The sequence below is a fragment of the Peromyscus californicus genome, unplaced genomic scaffold (genome assembly GCF_007827085.1).
Source record: "Peromyscus californicus insignis strain IS unplaced genomic scaffold, ASM782708v3 Scaffold_11__1_contigs__length_118956290, whole genome shotgun sequence".
NCBI classification, from domain to species: Eukaryota; Metazoa; Chordata; class Mammalia; order Rodentia; family Cricetidae; genus Peromyscus; species Peromyscus californicus.
The window spans coordinates 117,271,267-117,296,386 of NW_026294402.1; the positions used below are offsets into that span (position 1 = coordinate 117,271,267).

Genomic DNA, 25,120 nt, shown 5'->3' on the forward strand with positions numbered 1-25,120 from the left:
CCTGTTAAAAATCATTGCTTTCTCCAAGGTAGGATGTAGTGAGGCATCTTGCACCTTGGGGCAGAGGTGTATAACTGTTGCACAGCAGGGTGTCACATGAGGGATGACACAGAAGCACTTTGGTGTCTTCAGAAAAAAAAAAAGATGTTTATATCACAACCTATATTCAAGTAGAAATTGCAGTGTGTTTAATCAGCTGTAATGAGGCCAGGTTTATATAGAAATCAGGAGACAATTGAAAGTTGGGCAGTTGGGAGGACAGTGGAAGCTGGAGTGCCCTTCAGTGTGCCTTCTTCAGCTCACAGGGGCACTGTGAGACTCAAAGAAGGCCTTTACCAATTTATATCTATAAATGTCATGTCATAAAGTGGGAGGACTGTGCATATCTTTGGTTTGTAGCCTACCCTGTTGGATCCTGGATGCTGAGGGGTTTGAAGAAATGCTCAGGTGGAGTAGCCACACCTCTGGAAAATAGTGTGATTGGGGCTATCGGGCCTAGACTGCTAAAGAGTTAACTGTGTCTTTTGAGGTTGTTCAAGCCAGCCAGAAGTAGGACGTAATTAATTGTTTAATGGTAAGTGGGACAGAAAGTAAGAGTCTGTAGGAAATGAGAGAAAGACAGAGCCCTTTGGGGTTTTCCCAAGCAGTCTAGACTCTAAAGGGATGATCAGGAGTGAGACAGAGCCTCCACTGGGCAGCAGCAGGGAGGAAAGGCTGCCAGGGACTGAAGTGGAGAGAGGGCCTGCTGGCTGTCCCCTCGCTAGGAAGATGGTCACCTCACCTAGATTGTATGCCAGGACATAGCATCCTGGGGACCTCAGGAAGTGTCTAAGCTGGGCTGACATTCCAAAGTGTCTTTGTCACAGGGATGGATTGATTGGAATAAGAGGTGGGAGTGGAGAGGCCATCAGGAGGGCAGTTTAGGGGATCAGGAACTTGAGATGGGACATGGAAGGTCTGTGGGCCCCCACATTCTACACCAGCTAGGGAGCTTGGGAGAGTACTCTCCAGACCTGATTTAGAACGAGAAGTCTGAGGCCCCTCCCCATCTGACTCCTGAGATGCTGTCAAAGGTAGAATGGGTAGTGATGGCAGATGAAAACCTGGACAGAGCAAGTGATAACACTCTGGCCAGCTAGGAGTAACAGGAGGACCTACCTGGGACATTCTGAACATGCCATGTGTGAGGCTGTGAGGGGAACTGTCTATCGGGTGTAACAGAGAACAAAGGAGAGAGAAATGGCCAGTGGGACCTTCAGGAATGTGATGTGTGGAGAGCAGCCTGGTCGGGCCCCGGAGGCAGCAGATGCCACACTGGGATTGCATTAAAAGTTTTATAAAGGGATTATGAACCAAACAGAAGGAACTTGCAGAGATGAGGCCATGTCTAGTCTGGGAACTATAGTGACCTGCAGGTACCAGAGAGAGATGCAAAGATCTGAGCTGATGGGTCTGTGTAGAAAGGGAACCTGAACCCTGGCTTCTCTATGCTGCCAGGAGGGGAGGAAGCCCTTCCTGTCATCCTCCCAAAAGCCACAGCAGGGTGACAGGGAGAAGAAGGTATGCAGAGGTGGGAGGGGGAAGCATCACAGTCAGACTGTCAGGTGAGGGAGCACTGAGCGCCCCACCCGATGACACAGTGGCAGGAAAATGGAGAGGGTGAGTGGAGGCAGATGAGTCCTGGGCAACCCCAGCCCATGGTGGATGGAAACTGGAAGCCAGTGGTGACTCTTGTAGTGACAACATGGAAGAGAAATCAGGGTCATGACCAGAGGACAGCCAAGATGGAAAGGGGTAGGTCTGAGTCCCGGAGTCAAGCAGAATGTGGTCAGCCTTCCCTCCAGAGTAAGAGTAATAACGATAGATGTGTACCTGCATAACCCATGTGGCTGAGGTAAGGGTGAAGAGTCCCAGTGGCCTCCCTGCAGCTGAGGAGGCTTTCTACCCTGCGGTGTTCTTTTTATGAAATTAATAAGAATCAGGCTAGGGGTGTAGTTCAGTCGGTAGAGTGCTTGCCTAACATACTCTGACTGGAATCTCCGCCCTCAGGAGATGGAGGCTGGAGAATGAGAAGGTCAGCATCATCCCTGGCTACATAGCGAGTTCAAAGCCAGCCTGGAGTACATAAAAACCCTGTTTTATGTAGAGGAGGGGAGAATGGGAGGGAGAAGGAAGGAAGAGAGAGGGGATTGACAAGAACCCACAATGCCCAAACTCCACCTACTCTCTTGTTCCCTTTCCCTGAAGAGCTGACCCAGCTCACAGTGTAGACTAATTTACTTAAATCACCTGAGGAGAAGCAGCCCATGAGAACCTACATAGGGATGGGATTCCTGCTGTTCTGTGGGTGCACCACATGGGGATCTTGTGAAAAAGCATTTCCCACAGTTAGCGTTTGTCTAACCAGCTCCCAGGGAGATGATGTTGGTCTCTGGAGCCACCATGAGAAACTAGAAACAAGATGGTTTTTTGTTGTTGTTGTTGTTTCCCATGATTAGAATTTAAAAAATAAAATAAAATAAAAAATAAAAAAGTCAAACATGGGGTGAGGTGTTCACAGGATGGAAACTAGATGGTGAACATCTCCCTGAGGAAACAGCTCTGCCGCCCTTCAGAACAAACAGCCCTGCAGCCCCAGGAGCCAGGCTCCACTGGGACCCAGAAATGCGGCTACATGAAAGCCAGAGGGGATGCGGGCAGCAGGCTCTCATGCTCTCGGTAAATTACCTGTGAATAGCAGGGCCATGGTAAATAGCATGGCCCGTGGGTTGCTGATTTCCTTCTTGAAATGGCACTCTGCTTCACAGCCAGACATTTCCCCAGCACCACCCTCCCCTGCTGCACACTCGGAAAGTGGTTTCCTCTGGCTCCTTGGGGTAATTTGAGTGGGGAATGGAGGCAGATACTTCACAGCCTCCCTTACCCACCTCCTTAGCACCACTAACCGTGAGGCAGGCGGGCCTCACAATCCCTCTGCCACCAGCAAATCTGAACCCATCGAGTGTCTTAGTTGAAGAGGCTGTTGTGGTTTTTCTGGTTTTAAAAAGCAAAGGGGTTGGCTGGCAATTTCTCAAGCCCTGGCTGTTAGCCTCTTTCCTAAAGACAGACAACCTGTGTGGATTAAAAGCTGAGATTTGCCAACTAGTTGTTTCCTATGACTACTTAGCAATGAGCTGGACGCTAGGGATGTGGTTAATGTTGTGAGAACAGGTATTTTCAAAACTTAAGTCTATGGAAAAGAAAGCCTGTCCAATCTTCTTCTACCCACTTTTGTGTAGCAAGTTAAAACAGCAGATCTCCTCACTCATGCCTCTTGGAGGTGAGCCACAAATACATAACCTTTCTTCTTCTGTCATCTCTTAAATTATCTTTGTTTTTGCCTTTTGGGGTGCCTGGGGGTGGGGTGTGTTTTGGTTTCTAGCCTGGACTCTGTTTTCATTTCTTCTCTTTCCTATTTATGTTCTATGCACCCAATTAAACTGACCAAGCAGAACAAAGTCACCCATCATCTCTGACTTATGCTAGATTGTGGGGGCTTCATTTACTTCACGAGGACCCAACTTGACCCTCCATTCCAACCATCCTACAGGGATGGTGGCTGCTGTAAGCTCCCAGCCCAATTTTTCCACACAGTACAGCCCTCTGCTGGGTCAGATTTAGGGTACCATCAATCCTCATGTCATAGAGATGTCTGGGGGGTCATGCCTGAATCCTCGGCACAGACTAGGCATCAGGTCTACAGACTCCAGCACCCAATCCCTAACCAGTAGCTACTTACATTTGAGCAAAGATGCAGCCCCAAATCCGTGGTCATTTGAGAAGTTAAAATTACAATAGCCTCTTAATCAAAGCATTGTAATCCAACAACATCAAGGTCTTGATGTAGAAGCAGGGTCCATGTACCTTTCAAGTGTGTCTCACCAGCATTTGCATCTAGGTGCAGTCCTTCAGCGAGCAGCACCAGGCCCACTGATGACACCATGGACGTTTCCAGGTACACAGATGCAGTGAGAGGTTAGCACTTTTTCTGAGTACTTGATAGCGTCAGTCCTGAGTCCTTGCCTTGGTTCTAGAAGAGTCTGCTTGGAGTGTATCTTTTTATGTCTGATTGAGGTGGGTGTCTAGCCCATGAAAGTGTCAGGCCTCTAAGTCAGAGAGCTGTGAAAGCCGGTGATTTCACGGAATGAGAGGATGCAAGATGGGGCCCATGTGTGTAACTCTGCATCGTTTAAGCCCTACATGGGGCTCAGTGGAGAGGCCAGAAGGGTCCTCTAAGACATGGGCCTGTGTCTAGGGCCTAGGAGTCATGGGCAGTGGTGTGGTCATGGCATGGTGCCTGCCACATTTGCTTTATATTGTGTGTAGGAAGCCAGGGAGGCAGGACAGCTGAGAGCAGGGACACATAAGAAGGAGGTGGCAACTGGTAGGAAACTGAAACCAGGCAAGGAGTCAAAGCCCCGAAGGGATAGTGCACTGCATGGAGAGGTCTCTCCTGTAGTAGACAAATGGGAGCATATGGGGGCCTGATGCACCACAGCCAGGGAGTCTTCAAGAGAAGCAGGCATGTGATCTCTCAAACCACAGCCAACATCTAGAGTCCCACATTCCCTCCCAGCACTCAAAGGTGTTTTATTTATGTATATTAAATTGTACAGATGATTGTCTTCACTATGACATTTTCATGTAATTTATATATATACATTTTATATATATAATGTATATGATACACACACATCGTATCTGCATGAGCGCTTGTGCACATGCACACTTACACATACGCTGATGCCCTCTTTTTGTGCCCCCTCCTTCCTGCTGGTCTCTTTTATGCATTCTCACTGAATTCTCACCATCCTAACTGTACCCTCAGCAGTAGGTTTATAATCTCCATCTAACAGGTGGAGAAACTGGGGCCAAGAAAGGCCAAGGACTGGCCCCAAGTTACGTATCTAGATGCGAGATGGAGAATGAAACACACTGTGTCCTCTGAGGGACTGCGTCCCCACCCCTGCTCCCACTCCCACACCTGGCTCTCTGCAGCAGGGGAACTGTCCCTGGAAAGCCACATGCCCTGCAGAATCCTTGGGGCATGGATAGTGTGTGGGGTCTGTCCCTCCTCCGGCCACAAACTCTAGTGTCCTGGAGCCACATCACCTTCAGCACCCCATGAGGTGCCTTCAGGAACTCTACCTGTCACTTTCTGGGTGGTCTGAGCTGCACTTACCATGAATGGTGCCCAGAATGTGCCGCCTCCAGCCCATGAATACCACCCAGACCCCTGTAGCAGCACGCCAGGGAATTCCAGCCCCTTCTAAACACTCCAAGGCAGCTGGAGACCGGATATAGCAAATTAAAACGATTGAAGTCACATCACTTGTGCCTCTGAAGTGAGCCATAAATACATAAATCCTCAAACCTGACATTCGGATCCCACTAATAGGTCTGAACCTCAGTCTGTAGCCCTAGAAAGCAGCTGTGAGGAGCAGAGCAATAAATTGGATTGTTAAAGTGCAGGGTAGGAAAATGATTGCAGCGTTTTTACAATTACCTGGTTTCCCTCTGTCCGTGGAGGGAAAAGTGCTCTCTCTCTCTCTCTCACTCTCTGTGTACGAAGTAAAAACTGTGTCGGGTTAAGTCTGTGGCTATTGTATCATCACAGCCTAGCTTGTATTGATGATTTGATACCTCAAGGCCTGCAGCCGAGCAGTTTACCCTCTCCACCTACTTATGTCACAGCCTTCCTGATTTTAACTCAGCCCAGTAGAGACAAAGTTCAAACCCAGGACCCAACCCTGACTCCAGGACCTACTCTCCAACAACGCAAGGGTTGCTTTCTGTTCCATGAGAAGAAATCAGTTCAGTTTTCAGCTTTCAAATCCTATTTCCTTGCCATGCTGGAGGAACTCCAGCAGTCTCTAGATATCCCAAACTCAAGCAACTGGTTCCCTCCAACCAGAGCATCCCCACTTGTGTGCTTGGACTTAGTGGTCCATCACTTTGTATCCAGAAGCTGCTGTTGCCATATGTCCCTGACTGCCCCCTCCCCATATTTTTAAGAGTCTCATAAATGAACTCTGCTCCATTTTACCCGAGACAAGCCATTTTCTATTTTTTGCTTTTCTACTTAAATTTTCAAAGAATCTAAAATAGCACTTGCCAATTTTTAACCGCCTCTTCTTCTGAAATATTTAATTCTTCCTTGGGCGGCTTAATGTTTTGTCATCCCAGGATTAACTGCCATTTTTGAAGACAGTCTATTAACCTAGAAAGGCAAGATTTTGACCAAGTGGCAGAGACAGGTGGGACTCACAGACAAGGAGAAGCAGGGAGGCCGCCTGCCCATCAGCCAAGCTGGGGCCGTGGCCAGCTGCTTTTATTAAATGCATACTGGGTTTTAAAAAGCAAAATTCCCTAGCAAAGACCGATTTTAAGGGGATTAATGCTGGATGAATAAGTAGTGGGAAGGATGATAACGAAAACACTTAATTGGCAGAGGGAGCATCAACCGCGGCTGGTGCACAGGCACTGTGTGGATCTGAGGCCAATAGGACTGAGAACAGATCCCAACTCCCAAGTCCCCAGCCCTCAGAATGGCCTGACCAAGACTGGCCAAGATATCAACTGTTCTAGCTGCTATTTGTCTTAATTGTCTGTTTCTAAAGACCTGTGGGAGGAGACAGGAGGGTAAAAGCATTTGAGACATGAAGGCTTTGGTAATCTCTGCCTTTTTATTTGATGGTCTTAATCAAAGCCTTGGTTTTTCATCTTAAGTCAGTAGGTCAGCTGGTGCTGCTCTCCAGCATCCCTGGGGCCCTTGCTTGTGCATCCCAGCCTCACTTCCCACCTTTTGTGCTTAGCTCAGGGGCCTTTACACATCTGTGTCTCTTCTTCTCTTGTGTCTTTATTTTATGCTCACTTTAGCAAACTGATCTCTTGTCTGTGAGATCTTTGGTTCTTTAACCAGGTTATCTCACCCACAGCAGCTGGAGGAGGAAGAGATGTTTTCTTCTTTTCTCAACTCACATTGTTTTTCAAGAGATTTCTAGTGGCCTGGAGAGATGGTTCATCCAGTAAAGTATCTGCTACCCACATGTGGTCCTAAGTTCAGTCTCCATCACCCATGTGACAGCTGGTGAGGTGGGGACAAAGAAAGCCCTGGAGCTTGATGGCCAGTAGGCCTGGCAAAAGAGAGAGAAGGGGAGAGGTAGAGAGACAGACAGAGACAGAGAGAGACAGAGACAGAGAGAGAGAGAGACAGAGAGAGAGACAGAGAGATACAGAGAGAGAGAGAGAGAGAGAGAGAGAGAGAGAGAGAGAGAGAGAGAGAGAATATGTATCTATGTCAGGAGAAGAAACAGTCCTTCAGGCTGGTGTGGGAAAATGGGACTTGTCAGGTGAACTCCAAGGTTGATTTTTTCCAGTACAGATCGAGGCAGAGATAAATGGCTTAGCCCTTCCACTGGCTTAAAATGAAAATGTCTGAAAATTTTAAGAAAGACCATTAGGAGGCCACTTTTAGCACTTCCCCCCCACACACACACCCCCGAGGCTGGGCCCTACATAAGGCAGAGAACACCAAGCCTCATTCCTACCTTGTTTCGACATCCTTAGGTAAAGGCCAAAGTGAAGGTTTCCCAAGGTACTTCACAGCTGGTTTTGCCTGGAAAGATGGACATCCCTCCTTGGGTGGCAGTCCTTATGTTCTTCCACTCTCTGCCATCCCTTCAGGTTTTTTTGGTAACTGCAACCAGGCACAGGATGGAGAGGGGTGTGGAAAAGGCTCCCAGTCTGCAGTTATCTAGGGCTCAGGATGCTCCTCTATGCCTCAGTGGATTTAAGTACCTGGGTGAACCCCTCTTTTAGGAGCTTTCTCTAGCTGGGTGTGGTGGTAACTGTGGTCCCAGCTCCTGGGGAAACTGAAGCAGGAGAATTGCTTGAATCTGAGTTTAAGGTCAACAAATGTAGTTCAGTGGGTAGTGTGCTTGCCTACCATGCATGAGGTAGATTAACCCTGGGTTAGATTCCCAGCACCCTTTGAATAAAGAGGCACACACCTCTAATCCCAGCACCTGGGAGAGATCAGGATCAGGAGTTCAAGGCCAGCCTGGACTGCATAGTGAGTTGAAGGCTAGCTACATGAGACCCTATCTGACAAAAAGGAAAAGAAAAGGTGAAGTAGAAGAAAAAGGGAAGAGAAAAGAAGCACCCTTCAAGACTTGCCCTAAACTGAGGAGACAGAGCTGGAGAAAGGACATGGTTACACAACTTGGTCAAGTAGCTCCTGAGCATCCACCATGCAACTGTGTTTGGGAGCCACTGCTCTCAAAGCAAACGTCTTAAACGTTTGGAACTTTTAGTCCAGGCCTGATCCAGGCTTCTTTTCCTATAGTGAATATTGGCTTAAGAAGCACTAAGGAATGTATGTTTCTAACACACGAGTTGAGGCTGGATGTATGATTCATCACAAACCATGTTCTCTCAATGGTTGCTAAAAGAAGCCTCCTTCCCTCTGAGCCAGCCCGTTCCTCAGCCTCTCACCCACGCAGCCTTCCTGCTGCATCCCAGTTCCCTCTTGCTGAGCAGGATGCCCTCCTCACTGTTTTCAATATTGTCCCTAGTGGTTTTATTTGATTGTATTTGTGTCATGTGACTTCTGTCAGCCATGTTCTCTCTCCAAAGGTGGTCCGGCAGCTTCTGGTCACATTTCTCCCCAAGAAAGTTTAAAGTTAGGCAGTAGGTGAGCATACACTCTTGGTCCCACTCAGTAAGTCTGCCTCTTTTACAACGGCAGCAAAGACGTCCCAGGCCCACTGGAGTTGCTTTGTTGTGCTGAGCAGATTTTTTCTAAAAGCCAGAACACATTCTGAGGGCTGGAGATGGTTCAGCAGCCAAGACTGCTTCTGTAGGCTGGAGCTCATTTCCCAGGATCTACACTGAGCAGCCCACAACCACCTACCTATAACTCCAGCTCCCATGAATCCAGTGCCTCTGGCCTCCATGGGCAGGCACGAACACACACACACACACACACACACACACACACACACATGAATGCATGCACACACATATTCTTTCAAGATAAAGTCTTACTAAATAATGCCCTCAGACTTGTGACCCTCTTGCCTCAGCCTCCTGTATGCTGGAATTATAGGCATATGCCACTCTACATACATGCAAACATACATACATTCATACATACATGTGTGTATGCCCAGTCTCATATATGTGTGAATTACTGAATTGAATTACTTACCCTAACATTTCTCTGGGTGTGGATATATAAATATATATATATATGTGTGTGTGTGTGTGTGTGTGTGTGTGTGTGTGTGTATGTATGTGTGTGTGTATATATATATATATATATATATATATATATATATATATATATATATTTTAAGTTAAGAACCCCCTTATTCTAGGTTGCTTCTTCCACTAAGTGTTGTTTTAGAAATTAAGTTAGGCCCTTCCACAGTGAAAATGTTAAGTCATTAACTACAGTGAATCATTAATAAATATCTACCAATTTTTAAACTTTTCATGTTTGAGCAGAACAGGTATAAAGTTGAAACCAGTGTTGGAAAGCATAAAGCAGGACAGCTGTGCTGCCACTGACCACTCCTATCTTGTAGAGAGTAATAAGGAAGATACTTATCTTCCCCACCATGCTTTCCAGAAAAAGAAGCATGCTATGATAGAAAGCGGGAGCATCTCGTTTGGTTTCTGACTCACCCACTGACTGGGAAATGTTAGCGTCAGTCATTTAATTCTTGATATCACTTCAGTTCTGCCTGCCTCCCGGGGTTATTACCTGCTTCCAAAGGGTTTGTGGGTGAAGGCTCCCAGAAGAGCACCATGAGGTATGCTCTAATGTAAACTTAAAATGTCCACAATGAAGGTGTTACTATCTTGTCCACTTTGCTCATGGATGGACACAGGCCACCCTGAGATGAGCACATTTGAGAAGTGATCTAGCAGGAGCACAGAGATTAAGAAGAAAATTAATAACATAATAAGTAATTTGTCAACATCATTTCCCAGGTGCAAGAAGGAATTTACATCCTGGCCTGCAGAAAGCAATTGATTTTCTAAAACCACACGGTCATCGAAGATGGCTTTACAAATGTGTTTGCCATGTTTTGGAACACTTAGGCAAGGTGTGTGAGCAAGAAGGACTGTTCACTTTTAGTTAGGTAGATGCTGCTGATATCACAGGTCACTGTGATTTTTAGTTACCTGACAGTCTCTGGACTTGTTTTGGATGTCACCTATTCTTTTCAATCCAGGGTCAATCACTGTTTTGTCAGAGATGACCTGGAAATCAGGGAGGAAACAACAGCCACAGTGTTTGGGGGCACACCCAGGCCTGGTAGCTGTCCTGACTGAGTCAGGTTTATCTCTACTCTCTGCCTCTTAGTTCAGTGGAATGTGGATACAGGACGACTTCCTCAAAAATGTATCTCTCAAGCTGTTGGAGTATCCAGGTTCCTCCAGCTTCATGCAGCAAACAGAAAAGCTTTTGATAACCTCATGTCTCTTCAGGAGAGCACAGAAGCAAAAGTGTACTTTAGAGACTGCCAAAGGACAAAGAAAACGCCAAGTCCCCAAACCATCTGCATGTGGGACCCTCCGCCTCCAGCTTTGCTTCCTAGTTCTCTCTGCCCCTTGCTGGTTCATTAGAGTAATGTGTATGTTCTTAGAATACCACTTACTTCCGTTCCTCATTTATATTTTCAAATGTACTATTAGTACTTTCACATACATGCATCTTATAATTTTGAAATCAATCCATGTCTGCAATGCCCTATTCTTAATTTTGCATTGTTCAACCTTTTTTAAGTTTTAGTTTTCTGTTTGTTTGGTTTTGTTTGTTTGTTTGTTTTAGACTTGCCTTTTTACTCATTGTGACATCTTTAAGATCCAACGATCAAACCAACTTGTTTCTCTTTCATCATCTTTTTCTTTATTGAATCCCTTCAACTTTTAAAATTTTTTTCTTGAGCTAACAGTGATATTCAGGCTTCTCTCCTTGCTGGGTGCATTTAAAGTTGGAGTCTCTTTGATGCCTCCTGCAGACTTTGAGCTGAGTGCTCCGTAGCCATTCATCACAGTACTGTCTCTAATTTCACCTTTGATTTCCTTCCATAAATTACTCTTGAGTTAGAGCTCCAGGAGGCCTGGAATAATTCTCTTTTCAAGTAAGTTTTATTGAGATATTACTTGTGACCTAGTACTGGTGAGATTTTCAAGGTGTTCTGTGGAGATTTAACCACCAATGTGTTGTGCTATTATTTGAGAGTTGAGTTGGAATCTGAAAACCACCCAGTTCAGTGCCTGTATGTTCAAGCCACCTCTGTTTCCTGTGCTTGAATCATGGGTTTCTGAGCGAGAAGCCTGGAAAGTCCCTCCTCTGAACTCAGGTTTCCCAGGTGCCCCCTCGAGTTTCAATCAAACCCACATAACAATGTTCACTTTTGTCCCAGGATTCTGCTTTGGTCTAATTATATCAATGCTTTTTTCCTTCCTTCCTTCCTTCCTTCCTTCCTTCCTTCCTTCCTTCCTTCTTCCTTCCTTTCTTATTGATAACACACTATGTTTATTTCCAATTATTCCATGCCATAGCATTTTAAGTCCCTTTCAGTGTAGCATATAGGTGGTTGTATACATTTCCATCTGAAAGTCTGTCTTTCAATAGGAGAACTGTAAGTCCTCTGTATTGTGCCATTGGTATTTAGGCTTGTCCCTGTCATTTATTTTTGTTTCCTGCTTAACTTAACATGCTTTTCAATGATCATCTCCTTACCCACCTTTTCTGTTTCACTGTATTCAACGGGGTTGGTTTGCTTAAGTAGCATTCGTGAGTGAGTGTGTGTGTGTGTGTGTGTGTGTGTGTGTGTGTGTGTGTGTGTGTTTGGTAGGAGAAGGTGATTTAGAATTTCTATATTCTACTGATATACTTTTGTTACTTAAAGCAGGATATTTAATCCTTGCCACCAATAGTACAATGCAATTTTATTCAGAATTTGTAGCTTGCCCTCCCCTCAAGACAAACCCTGAGCACATTTTTACATGTTCTTGATTCCCGAGGATTCTTTTTGCTCTCAGATCGCTCTTTTCACAACGGCCTGTTTGTTTTTCTGCGTAGTATATTACTAAAGATTTTATTTCCTTTCTCTAGGAAGGGAAGAAAACATATGTGCATGGTCTGCCATCTTGAACCAGAAGTCTGAAAAAGGGTTGTGAATGTTGCACACAAGGATCTCAGAGTGAGGGTGACAGACCCCGAGAGCATCTGCACCATAAACATTTCCACAAGAAATGTGAGTTCCTCATAAGCACAAGTCAGACCCAGACCGGAAGGATGGGTTGTGTTGGGGTACAGTGAGGACTGAGCAGAGGCTGGGTGGGGGGCTGTGTTTGTACTGGCGTCCACAGTCCCACATGCTTAGCTGCCACTGTGCACATGGAACTATTAGCAAATGAAATTAAATACTTCAGTTGCCTAGTAACTAATCCAGTCTAAGAAAGAAGCAAAAATAGAATACATAAATTTAGAACTTTTAGGCCACATGCCAAGCAAAATATTCTTGCTTGTATCCTTTTGATTATCTGCAACTTGAATGGAAGAAAGTATATTTTAGTGTCCAGGAGTGTGTGTGTGTGTGTGTGTGTGTGTGTGTGTGTGTGTATTCCTTGCTAAAAGTGAATTCTCCTCAGTGGTTGAACATGCGTAAGACATGGTCTGGCTTCTAGGGCAGATGCCACACTGGCCCTCAGAAGCCCAAATAGAAGATACTAATAACTCTGGAATTTGTTTTTCTGACATAATTAAAAAACCAAAGGCATTATATGATTCCAGCCCTGTTATATTATGGGAAGAAAAGCAGAAATCATCTGTTTTACTTAATGTCATATAAAATAAAAATGTCATTTCTCTTCCCAAGCAGTTTTTCTAACAATACCCCAAAAGTTAGGAAACAGTTTAAGTTTTTATGTGACACAGAGAGCAATCACTGGGGTCACATGATACTGGCATTTACAGAAATACCACAATACACAAATAGGTATTGTAGTAATGTTGGTTATTTCCCATGTGGCTTTTGCTTCCTTGGAGAGAAGCATGTGGTTATGGCTGGCATGTTTCAGAACTGAAGGAAAACAAGAGTGTAGGAAAGACTGCTCAGTGGTCAAGAGTACTGGCTGCTCTCCCAGATTACCCAGGTTCAGTTTCCAGCATCCACATGGTGTCTTGCATCCATCTGTAACTCCAATTCCAGGGGATCCAGTGCCATCACAAAGACAAATAAATATAAAATAAAAATAAATACATCTCAAAAAATTGTAAACTCTTCGGGAGTTCATACATCTTTTAGGATTTCAGCATCTGTTTACTGAGAACACAAAGTACGCACAGTTAGGAAAGTGTGATAATGAGGTAGGGTAGTCTCAGCTCAGCTGTTGGCTGTATTGTGTTGGCTGAGCTGGTACAGTGTCATGGTCTACCTTCTGATTCTCCTCCTTACCCCAATGATGTGCTTTACAGAAATATCTCTCTCTCTCCCTTCCTCTGTTCCTCCGTTTCTCCATCCCTCTTTTGATTTTTCGAGACAAGGTTTCTCTGTGTAGCCCTGGCTGTCCTGGAACTCACTCTGTAGACCAGGCTGGCCCTGTACTCATGCAGATCCACCTGCCTCTGCCTCCCAAGTAAGTACTGGGACTAAAGGTGTGCACCACCATCACCTGGCCATCTCCTTTTCTCTGAACCCAGGCAGTAGCACAGACTGCATTTGCCCAGAAGGTCTCTGACTGGGTGTGACCTGAAGCCTTTTTCCTCCTTCACACCTCTCTTCTGGTGCTGAGGAGGGAATCCTAGGCCTCCAGCTTGATGGCCCAGGCTCTGCTGCTGAGCCCCAAGCTCCTACCCCTACATTGGCATTTTTGTTGTAAGAACTGAGAATGTGCCTCTAATTGGATTCTTCTGCTCTTTCCCCATGGTTAAATAGAAGACACACTTTTCTTTTTTTACATTTTTTAAAGATTTATTTATTTTTAAGTGTGTGTGTGTGTGTGTGTGTGTGTGTGTGTGTGTGTGTGTGTGTGTGTATACCTGCATGTATATATGTGCACTTTGTGTGTGCCAAGTGCCCAAGGAGGCCAGAAGAGCGCTTCATATCCCCTGGAAGTGGAGCTACCAGAAGTTGTGAGCCTGGTTCATGTGGTTCTGGGAACTGAAGCTGTATCCTCTGGAAGAGCAGAGTTGCTCTTAACCTCTGAGCCATTGTTAGTCCCATGGATGCAAGGAGAAATACCACTGACCCAAATCACCATGGCCAAATTAATTAAAGCAAGCTTTATTATTCATGTGCATAGGCTCTCTCTCCTTAAAGGTGGGGTTCAAGAGATCAACATTGGACATGGGAAAGATAAGGGTTTTTAGTTTAGGAGTAGGGGGCCCTTCAGACAAGATCGGGCACGTTCAGGGTGGAATGGCTATAGATAAGTAGGGAATTTCTAAATGGGAGATTTGGCAGGCAAATAGGTAAGGTTATAAAAGCAGAACATATGCATAATAAATTGGTCATAACAACCCCTGAAACAATGACATGGTTGCAAGGTGGTCTTAACAACTTTAAAACAAAGACATGGTTACATTCCTGGACCAGGCAGTACAGAGCCATTTGTAGTTAAGGTGACAGGTGGGGCAGAGCCCAATCCTTGAGAAACAGACTTAATCATAAATATGAATGAACCTAGTTGGTCTTTATTATAAGATGGCTTTATCTAAGATGGAGACAGGCTGGTTTTTCAACTTCTCTCCAGCTGCAGAAGGCACATTTTTAATCATGTTGTGCCGTGTTCCTATCTAAGCCCTTTATGTGATCATCACATTCAAAACGGGTAGCAAAGATGAGTCCTGTCACTAACGTATATCTAAGCTAGGCATGGCTCTCAGTTCTGAGTGCCCAACCATCCTGCTAGCCTAGGACCCTGTGCTCAGGCTCTGGTCTCAGCTCTCATGTGTTACCACTCAGCCTGCAGCAGACATCCCCTGACAAGCATGCAGGGACTTGCTCCAACATAGAAAAGCAGTCAGTTGGCTGAGCATGAAGCCAGTTTTGTTTTGTTTTTTTTTCACTCCCATGTGGAGCTGTAGAGCTTGGAAAAGAAGCAGTCGCTTCCGTTTGCAAATGAATCCGACCTTCTGTCCATAAGTTTAGTTTTCATAAGAATCTTAACCATTTACAGAAAGGTTGGCTGGTCAGTTGAAGAGCTAAGAATTTCGAGTAAAGTAAGGCCAAAAAATTAGTAAATAACAGTTGAAAGAGAAGTCCATGGGTGCTGTGTTCCAGCTCAGTGGAAGAGAGCTTACCTAGCATGGGTGAAACACTGGAGGAGGGGGATGGAGATTTACATTCAAGCCAGGGAAATAAATATATAACCTGCCAGTCTTCAATTGAATACACCTGGTTCCACTATACACCTTGATTTTCAGCGATAGGTTAGGAAAGGGTTTTGTGGATGCTGTGTGTGTGCACACACACAAATTTATGTTTACACATAGTTGGATTTGAAAGAAGTGCTTAAAGAACCCCCTTGCCCTTAGAACGGGAATTTTTAATATCTGAGCCTTCTAAGCCATGAATTGTCACTGACCCTGGGTCATTCTCACCCACAGACACCAGCACATGTATGTGGTGAGTTCCAGACAGCATTAAGAGACCCTTCTGTCCTCTCGGTTCAAGCATGCTTTGCTTGGCATCCAATTTCATTCTTTTCTCCTGCTGTTCCCCTACCCAACCATGTTTCTGCAGTAACTACCAGTCTTAAAAGAACAGGCTGGAAACAGCACAGTCAACAGGCTGTGACGCCCAGTTCACAGTGCAACAAAGATAAACAACAACAATAATAGACTTTTTACCTTTGACATAGAGTAGATTCTTACCTGCTCTGTATCAGCTTCCATGAATTCTCTTTGCCTCCCTTACTTCTGTGCAAATACCAAAAGTACAGAGGGCAGCTCTGAGGAACAGTGATGCACCTTCCCGTTATCATTCACTCCTTCATCCATTCAGCAAGCTGATTCAGCATCTGCTACATGCTAGACGCTGAGCTTAGTATTCGAGCTCCAGAGCTGAGCAAGTCAAAGAAACCCCCATCCCTGTGGATCCTCTGTTCCTGTGGAGAGATATGATGTGCCTAGTGCAGAAATACAAGAGATGGGCATAAATGCTATAATAAGAATCATGCGCTGGCATGAAAGTCCACAAGCAGCAGCAGGATCTTCTGCAGGCTCGGGTCTGGTCTCCGCTTGATAGTCTGCCTGTGGGGTTTGAGCCGGCACATCTCTGTTCAGGCCTCCTGTCTGCTCCCTCTTTTCCCTTGACTGGATTTGAGGTTAGTTTGCAGACAGCAGTCAACATGGTCCAGGAGTTCTTTGCAGACAGCCTGTGGAGGCATCAAGCTTTCTGATAGCTAGCTCTCAAAGGCAAGGCAGAGTGGCCATCTTGGATTGAGCCTGGGTCAGGGGTCTGAATATATCCATTTAATAATCTGTTCAAGAAGTTCATAGAGCATATTTATTTAACCTAATTCTTACATCAGAACTATGGTCAGCTTGATACAAATATAAACATACCCGGGAAGAGAGAATTATAATTGGGGAAATGGCCTTCTGTAAGATTGGCCTGTCTGCAAGTGTGTGGGGTATTGTCTTGATTAACGATTGACATGCAAGGGTCCAGCTCTCTGGGGTGGTGCCACTCCTGGGGGCAAGGCAGTAAGTGGAGTCCCTCTGTGGCTTCTGCTTCAGTTTCTGCCTCCAGGGTCCTCCCTTGAGTTCATGCCCTAACTTTCCTCGGGGTAGAGTGAGACCTGAGATAAACCCTCCCCAAGGTGCTTTTGGTCATTGTATTTTATCCAGCAACAGAAACCTAACTGAGACAACAGTGCTTAGATTAGAATAGATGTTCCTGCTGTCTAGACATTGTGTGGCTGGTCAGTGTTAGTCAGTCTTCACTGCTCTCATCCATCTGCCCCAATTCCAAGCCATGCAAGACTCTCCTCTGTTATTTATTCCTCAAATTCAGAAGGTAAAGGACTGCAGTTATTGCTTCTAACAGCAAAGTTGTTACTTCTTCACATCCTGATGGCCACTCTTCGTTGTCAATTTGGCTGGTTTAGAGTTGCCTGAGATCTGCACTGAGTGTCTGTCTGTTGGGATGTTTCCAGAGAGATTGACTGAGGAGGGAAGGACCACCTGGAGGTGAGGAGTGCTGTCCTTCAGGGGTCCCCGATAAATAAAAAGGGAAAAAAGAGAAAGCTCACTGTGACCAGACACATAAGGATCCTGCTGCCCTGCCATCCCCAGGGCACTGAATGAACCATCAAATCACAAGCCAAGTAAGCCCTCCCTTCCTTAAATTGCTCTTGTCAGAAATTTTGTCACAGCAATAAAAAAAACTAATTATGTCTTTTTAAAATCACCTAGGTAGCATGGATTTGGTACCAAAGGAGGGGACAGCTGTACCCATCGAGGTTTAATTAGAAACATCTTAAGTCATTGAAATGGATTCTTTTAGCACCAACCTGGGATGCTTGAATTATGAATTTAGCTGTGAGCCATTTTATATCCAGGGTCTCCAAAGCAGATATGCTTTCACCACAACTTGATCTAAGGCACTCACCCGGCAGAAGGAGCCAATAGAACCACCATATCCAGCCAGGTTCCGGGGCCTCCAAAACTGGCTTCTGCACAGGCTTGCACAGTCTGAAGTAGACCCCACCAGTCCTTCCCACACAAAGCTCATAATTCCCTGTAACCTTTTCCCTGTCACAAGAACTAGGGTTTCCCATGACATATGGTTGGCCCACCTGAAAGGATTAAAAAAAGGAAAGCAAAGTGGGTACCTTCGGTGGACCCTGCCAAGTGTGCCGCTGAGCAAACAGGTGTGTGCCAAGGCATGCCACATCACAACAGAGTTAGCACAAGAGGTTTTTTGGGGAAGGGGGAGGAGGGAGGGGGAAGTGAAAAGCCATGTCAGAGTGGGGACATGAGAGAGGCGGGCAGACAGACAGAGAGACAAGAGAAGCAAGAGAGGTAAGAAAGGAGCAGGAGCAACAGAGTGAGCTGTGCCTGGCGGGCACTTAGGGAAGTGTCCTCATCCAGAGAGGACAGACCAAACGAACATAAAAGATCTTCCCTGTGAGAGAGGAACCCTGTTTGTTTTTACATGTGAAAGTAATTTGAAACACAAGTTGACACTGTGTTGCAGATGTCACATGGACACTGAGTCCTGACTGTCACCATTCAGCATGGCTTGTAGCCTCCTCTGCGAGACACATCCCGCACCCCCGCCCCAGCACACAGCCCATGGGAGCTGCAGTTAGATGGCCACAATGTGGTCCCCTGGGAAATGCCACTTATCACACCGTATTAAAAGCAGTATGTCGAGGCTCATTGTTTTGTGTTTTTAATCTCAGACACCAGTGCAGAAGCCCAAGATGTTTATTATAATTTTGCCGACACCACCAACAAAAGCTTTACTTGTGAAGGAAAAATTAAATGTTGAGGCTGTGTGGATGATAGGGGAGGGTGAGCCACGGAAGGCTGGGAAGGATAGAGAGGGGAAGTGTCATTTCCTTTAGGAAAGAAAAATAGGGGTGAGCCATAAACATAGCTTCATTTTCAGGCTGGCAATTCTTACAGTAATGTGTTTTGTCAGGCAAGTCCTCAATGCAGATTAACATGAAATACCGAGTGAGTTCCACCTCTCGGCCCGGAGTGTCTGTGAACAATGAAGAGTGTTTTGATGAATGTCAATTAATGACACTCACACTCTTGAATTCAGCCCTGGCAGCCAGGACTGACGGCTGGGGGAAGGGCATGCAGTGCAAAGTCCAAAGATGGGCTAGAAACAAAATCAAGATGCCAAGGTGGGTGACCTTCCAGGGTAATCAGACCCAAAGCATAAAACACAATTTCCAGCAGGCCATGCCCCCGCAGGAGGTACCAGTGCATGTAAAGCCTCTGTGATGGGTCTAATCTCAGTGGAAGGGGAAGAGCAGACCCTGGTGCGCCAGGACCTTAGCAGTTATGACTCAATAGTTACACTTTTGACTCCATCCAGACACAAACCAGACCTGGAAGCCTCCACCTGCTGCACTCTCATACCACACGCTGCCTTTGTGGTTTTTGCATTCAGAATGTCCAGACCCTGATAATCCTGGGAACTCAATAAAAGCTGAAGCTGGAGCAGACCTCTGCCCCTCCTTCCCAGTGACTGGCAGGTGGGATGCACTCACTCCTCAGATCCTGCTCTTCAGCTTCACTGGGAGGACTTGGTGTTCGATTATTCTCTTACTGTTTGGAGAAGAACTGTCACTGGGAATCGCTGACTGATTTTCTCATGGCGTAGCTGACAGTTAATGCCTGGGTCTGTTAATCCTCAGGAGAAAGCCTGACAGGCTACCTGGGTGTCCTGCTCACCACAGTGGCAGTGTCCATGCTCCTGGCTTAACTTCGATGCTTACGTGCTCTTTGCTGATTTGTTTTTTGAATAACACATTCTGTAGTATCGAGTCCAGCTTCCTAGACATTGAATCAGAAAGGAATTCTCACAGGAAATCATAGACCAGGTGGAAAATTCTCTTTTTGTGACCAGAACAGAGGTCCCAAAGGTAAGAAGAATAAACTAAGACGCTCTGGACTCCCCTGTTCTCTTTGGTGCCCTTTGATGGTTCCTCTTCCCCCACATCATCTGGAGTGATCTTCCCAGCAGCCCTCCAAAGGACACACTGTCCCCATTCTACCCAAGAGGAGACAGATGCATGCAGCAGGGGAAATACAGAGCTGAGAAGCAAGCTTAAGCATCGCTGACCCAGAGTCCCAATGTTCTCTCCAAAGCTTATGTTTCAGAAAGATTGTAACTACCAGACAGCAGGTACCTGTCATCACAGCACAGGGACACAGAGGCAGAGGACAGGCAAAGACAGGGGGACCGTGAGTGTGAGACCAGCCTAGGATAACAACATTTTGTCAAAAAGTGGGGAGTTGGATGAGAAGCTGGGGAGATAGCTCGTTTGTTAAAATGTTTCTCCACAGCATAAAGACCGAAGATTAATTCCCAGAAGCCACAGGGGAAAACTGGGTATGGTGACACCTGCCTATAATCCCAACACTGGGGAGGCAAAGGGCCGACTGACTCGCAATCTTAACGAGCAAGCCCTAGGCACTAATGAGAGACTCTTTCTCAAAACACAAGGATAGTTCCTGAGGAGTGGCACCCAAAGGTGGCCTCTTGCCTCCATAGGCATATACACAGGCACACACACACACACACACACACACACACACACACACACACAAAGTTTGTAACTATAACTTAGGAATTTATTTATCCTCATTGCCAAAAACTGAAAATAAAAATAAGCTAACTACCAGCTGAGAAAGATGTGCCTCTTGTTGTACTTGCACACCAATACTGAACTTTAAAAATTCTTAGTCTTGCACACTCTGGTCAATAATTATTCTTAAAGTCTAAGAGGATTTCCCAGAGCTGAGTCCACTGCGGAGGCCGCATTGTGCATTTAGTGTTATGCAGGGAGGGGCTTACAGCAGGAGTGTCTGAGCCAGAGCCTGTCTACCCTCACACTCCTGTGATGGGCACGCTGCTGCAGGCCGCCGTCTGGGATCTCAAAGCCAGGCAGGCATCCTGGCTGGCCTCCTATCACAGGAAGCATATGCAGGTGGTGGGGATGTCTTCATTTTCTCACTCCCAAACTAGGGTTGATGATACCTCCTCACTAGATGTCTTAGTTAGGGTTTGTTTGTTTGTTTTGATTTTTTTTTGAGACAGGGTTTTAGTCCTGACTGTCCTGGAACTCACTTTATAGACCAGGCTGGCCTCGAACTCAGAGAGATCTGCCTGCCTCTGCCTCTTGAGTGCTGGGATTAAAAGTGTACACCACCATGCCTGGCCTTAGGGTTTCTATTGGGTAGGAAAGAGTTTATTCAGCTTACACTTACACATTGCTGTTCATCATAAAGGAAGTCAGGACAGGAACTCAAACAGGGCTGATGCAGAGACCGTGGAGGGGGCGCTGTTTACTGACTTGCTCAGCCTGCTTTCTTATAGAACCCAGGACCACCAGCCCAGGAAAGGCACCACCCACAATGGGCTGGGACTTCCCCCACCAATCACTAATTAAGAAAATACCTCACAGGTAGATCTTAGGATGCATTTTCTCTATTGAGGTTCCCTCCTTTCAGATAACTCTAGCTTGACATAAAACTAGCCAGCACACTGGATGACTACAGGGCTAGGAGTGGAGGTATATGTGAGCAGTGGAGCTTGGTGGTGTTTTTTAGAATATTCAAGCCAGGCTGAGTGTCTCCGTCCCTCCTCAGCAGCCCTGAACTAGGTTACTGCTGATTTTTCTAGGTTGAGTCTCTGGTGTCTGGAGCAAGAAGGTGCTGTGGAAGTGAACATTGTCTCTTAGGTCCCAGCCCGTGAAGACTAATTCAGAAGAGCAGCTGGGTTGGGCCAGAGAACACTAGGGAAGAGCCTCAGACTCCTGGATTCAGTCAGCATGCTGATGGCCTACCTCAGGCTTCTGGGTCTGGTGAAAGAACTGCTGAACCCTGCTTCAGGCTCCTTCCTCTCCAGTCCCTCTAGGGTCAGAAGGATTCTTCAGCTTCGAAATCAGGATTTCACCTCTGGCAAGACACTAGAATAGAAGCAAGTATCTGTCAGGATTTCAGTTCCTGAGAACTGTTACTACCGGCAGCAATGTCAGAGGTCCCTGGAAAGACAGGACAATTAGGGTCTGAGAGCCTTACCTCAGCCCTAAAAGGGGAGAAGGTATCTGCCCCCTAGGCCACAGGGGTATCTGAGTAGCTGAAGTAGGACTCCAGGATCTACTTCCAGACTTTCTTGGCATAGTGTATATGAAACGTTCTGGGAATCTATGTGGTGTAGTGGATTTATCATAAGCATGCTACATGTCCACTTCCTTAGCCTGTCTCCACAGTAGGCTTGGAGGATGTCTCTTACAAAGGTCCCTGGTAATGTGTGACTGAGGAGAGCAACCACCTCAAAGCAGAGTGTGGGGTGGCTGGGCACCAGGTGAGGGGTCTGCCATTGCGGGTATCTTAGTCAGGGTTTCTATTACTGTGACGAAACACTATGACCAAAGAGCAAGTTAGGGAGGAAAGGGTTTATTAGGCTTACACTTCAGCATTGCTGTTCATCACTGAAGGAAGTCAGGATAGGAACTCAAAACAGCAGGATCCCAGAAGCAGGAGCTAATACAGAGACCATAGAGGGGAACTGCTCAGTGGCTTGCTCAGCCCACCTTCTTATAGAGCCCAGGCCCAGCAGCCCAGGGATGGCACCACCCACCATGGCCTGGGCCCTCCCCCATTGATCTCTAAATGAGAAAATGCCTTCCAGCTGGATCTCAAAGAGACATTTCCTCAGCTGAGGCTCCTTTCTCTGATGACTCTAACTTGTGTCAAGTTGACCACAAAACCACCCAGTACAGAGGGGCTCTTTGATTTCAAAAGGGATGATGGGTCACAGAGAAGCAGAGGCGAGAGACAAGCTCTCAGCTGCCAGCTACTGGGTATGAGGTCGTTGTGGTGGCTAATGGGCTCCAAAAAGTCTTCCCAATGATGGCATCATTGGTTGTCTAACACTGCCCATTGCTTTTATTCTGAGAGCCTTAATCTGTGCACCCCCAAACTTGAGGCCATCTTTCTGATGCTGCCTCCTGAGCATTGGGATTTACAGGTGTCCCTCAGCACACCCAGCTGTCTTCCCAAGCTTTGATATTGGAAAAAAGCATTTCCAAGAATGTCATGGATCCTGTGAAATAATGGACCCCGTGCCTAGAGGCATTACTTACGAGCCAGCTGATGGGGTCTGAATTGGTGACAGCTGTATCCTCAGACCAGTTACATAGTGTTTGATTTTGAGACTCAAAGGCGTTGCCAGTCCCATTTTAGCAATGGGGAAACCGAGGCACAGGTGGAGCACTGACCAGCACAGGATGTAGCATTTCTAGGTAATACATCTTCTCTGGACTATGGAGATGTGTTTTGATGTCCTCTGTGACAAAAAGGCTTTACTTTGAGCAAAGTCTCTGGGATTGTTGTCTAAGTAGTCCTTATTTAATGATATCAATATTTATACAAAGATTCATTTTCAATAGGATTACCAGGGAAGCCACGTGGCTCCCTTAATGGTATCTCACTTGTGCTTGTCACCTTCCTGTTCCTCCCATGACTCTACTCAGGCCTAGAGTGCCTCTGTGTGCAGTAAGCTGCCTCCTGTTCCCAGAACTCAGAAGTGTGTGTGTGTGTGTGTGTGTGGTGTGTTCATGTGTGTTGGAGACCAGAGATCATTATCAGGTGTTATTCCTCAGGAGCCATCCATCTTATTTTTTGAAACAGGGTCTCTTCCTGAACCTGGAACTCACTGGTTGAGCTAGAGTTGCTGTTGAGAAAGTCCCAGGAACCTCTTGTCTTCCTCCCCTCAACATCTGTAATACAGCTGAGGGCCTTGCATGAAGCACTTTCCTGACTGAGCCATTTCCCCAGCCCCTTAAACACACTGTTGAGGTGATGTAGATAGCCCAGGGCTGCAGTGGTTCCCAGCTGCTGCTGCTACAGTAATATCCCAGTGACGTCTAATCAAGGTCTGCAAGGCCAGTGGCGCCGTGCAGGGAGATGTGAACTTGAGACTTGACCTTCGCTTTGGCTGATGATTTTCCTCAGTAGTGGCTGGCAGTGTGCCAGCACATCTGAAGTGATCCAGTGGCATTGCTGACACCACTGGCGTGAGTCTATGTTTCCACTGTCGTCCCAGCTCAGGGATTCGGGTGTGAGAGGCAGGGACTCCCTCATTCATTCTCAGAAGCTGTTCCTGAGCACTGGTTGTGTCTATTGGTAACTTATTCTGTCCTAGAGTAGGATTTTTCTTGCTGATCTGTAAATGTTCCATCCATTAAAGATTTGTCTCCCTCTGTGACTATATTGATGGCTGCACTTTTACAAAGAGAATTTCCTAGGAGAAATACTGGACAGATTGCAAACCCGTCATGACGAAAGTCTCGAGACCTTTCAAGAGAAGCCTCACAGGGCTCCACAGCTGAACTGTGGGAAGGAAGCAGGACTTTGGAGGAGAGAAAGTGGGTCTGATGAAGACAGATGCACCAGGCAGGCAGCTCAGGTCTTGATGCTGATTCCAACCCCCAACCCCACCCCAACTGAAACGTCTTGTCTTCCATGAGAAAAACTGCTCCTTCCAGCTTCTTCTTTCTATATTCTATCTGAAAAGGGAACATTTGGTGCTGTGAAAATGGAATTGCCTAGAGCCCCCACAGGAAAGGACAACCACTCATGTGCCCTGGGCTTGGAGCCTTCCAGAAGGTCTGGGACTCCCCTGGAAGTTCTGATGGGACAGGCAGGGAAGGGAAGCTGTAGGTCCTTGTGGTCAGCATGGTTACGAGGAATTGTCTCAGCTCTGAACAGTTTTATCTGTGGTCCATGCCCGTCCCCCCTTTGTTGATGTCTCCCTGGGCTGGTGAAGGGATGTATGCAGACAGCAGCTCTTTACCCAGGGAGCGGGTCCCAATATAGTGTGTCTCTCGGGGATTCCAGGGTGGCGGGAGGTAGCTCCAGGGGAAGCAGCTTCTTGTGTTTGTAGATGGAGGTGTTCAGGTACTGAATTTCTAGAAAGCACGTTTCCCCTGCATGTTTCTTGGTCCTTAAAACAGCAGCAAACGTGGTTCAGGGAGACAAGGAGCCCACAGCTCCTCAGGGAACCCTTCACCCCACAGTTCCTCGGTGCTGACAGATTTCTGTGGGGCTTTCACTTCCTCTTGTTATCCAGCCCTTAAGAAGCCCAGGATGGAGATGAGAACAGTGCTGGAAGAGAGGGCAGGGGCAGGGGCAGAGTCAGAAAAGCAGAATTTCAACAACAAAGTAAAAGGAAGTCAGGACATTTTAAAATTGCCATATTTGAATTATTTTAATAGAGAACACTAAACACTTTCTCTTACTTGACCCCTAGAACACCAAAGACATGGAGCACAGCCAACACTGACTGGGCTAAAAAGAGAA

General features: G+C 46.3%; 1 long non-coding RNA gene across 1 annotated transcript in view; it reads left to right on the top strand.

Moving 5' to 3' along the window:
• Nucleotides 1–24,897, top strand: part of LOC128101896 (uncharacterized) — a 98,823-nt gene extending 73,926 nt beyond the window's left edge. Inside the window, exon 3 of the long non-coding RNA XR_008215222.1 lies at nucleotides 12,176–24,897. This is a non-coding gene — a long non-coding RNA (uncharacterized LOC128101896). The remainder of the gene's footprint in view (nucleotides 1–12,175) is intronic.
• The last annotated feature ends 223 nt before the right edge of the window (nucleotides 24,898–25,120 follow it).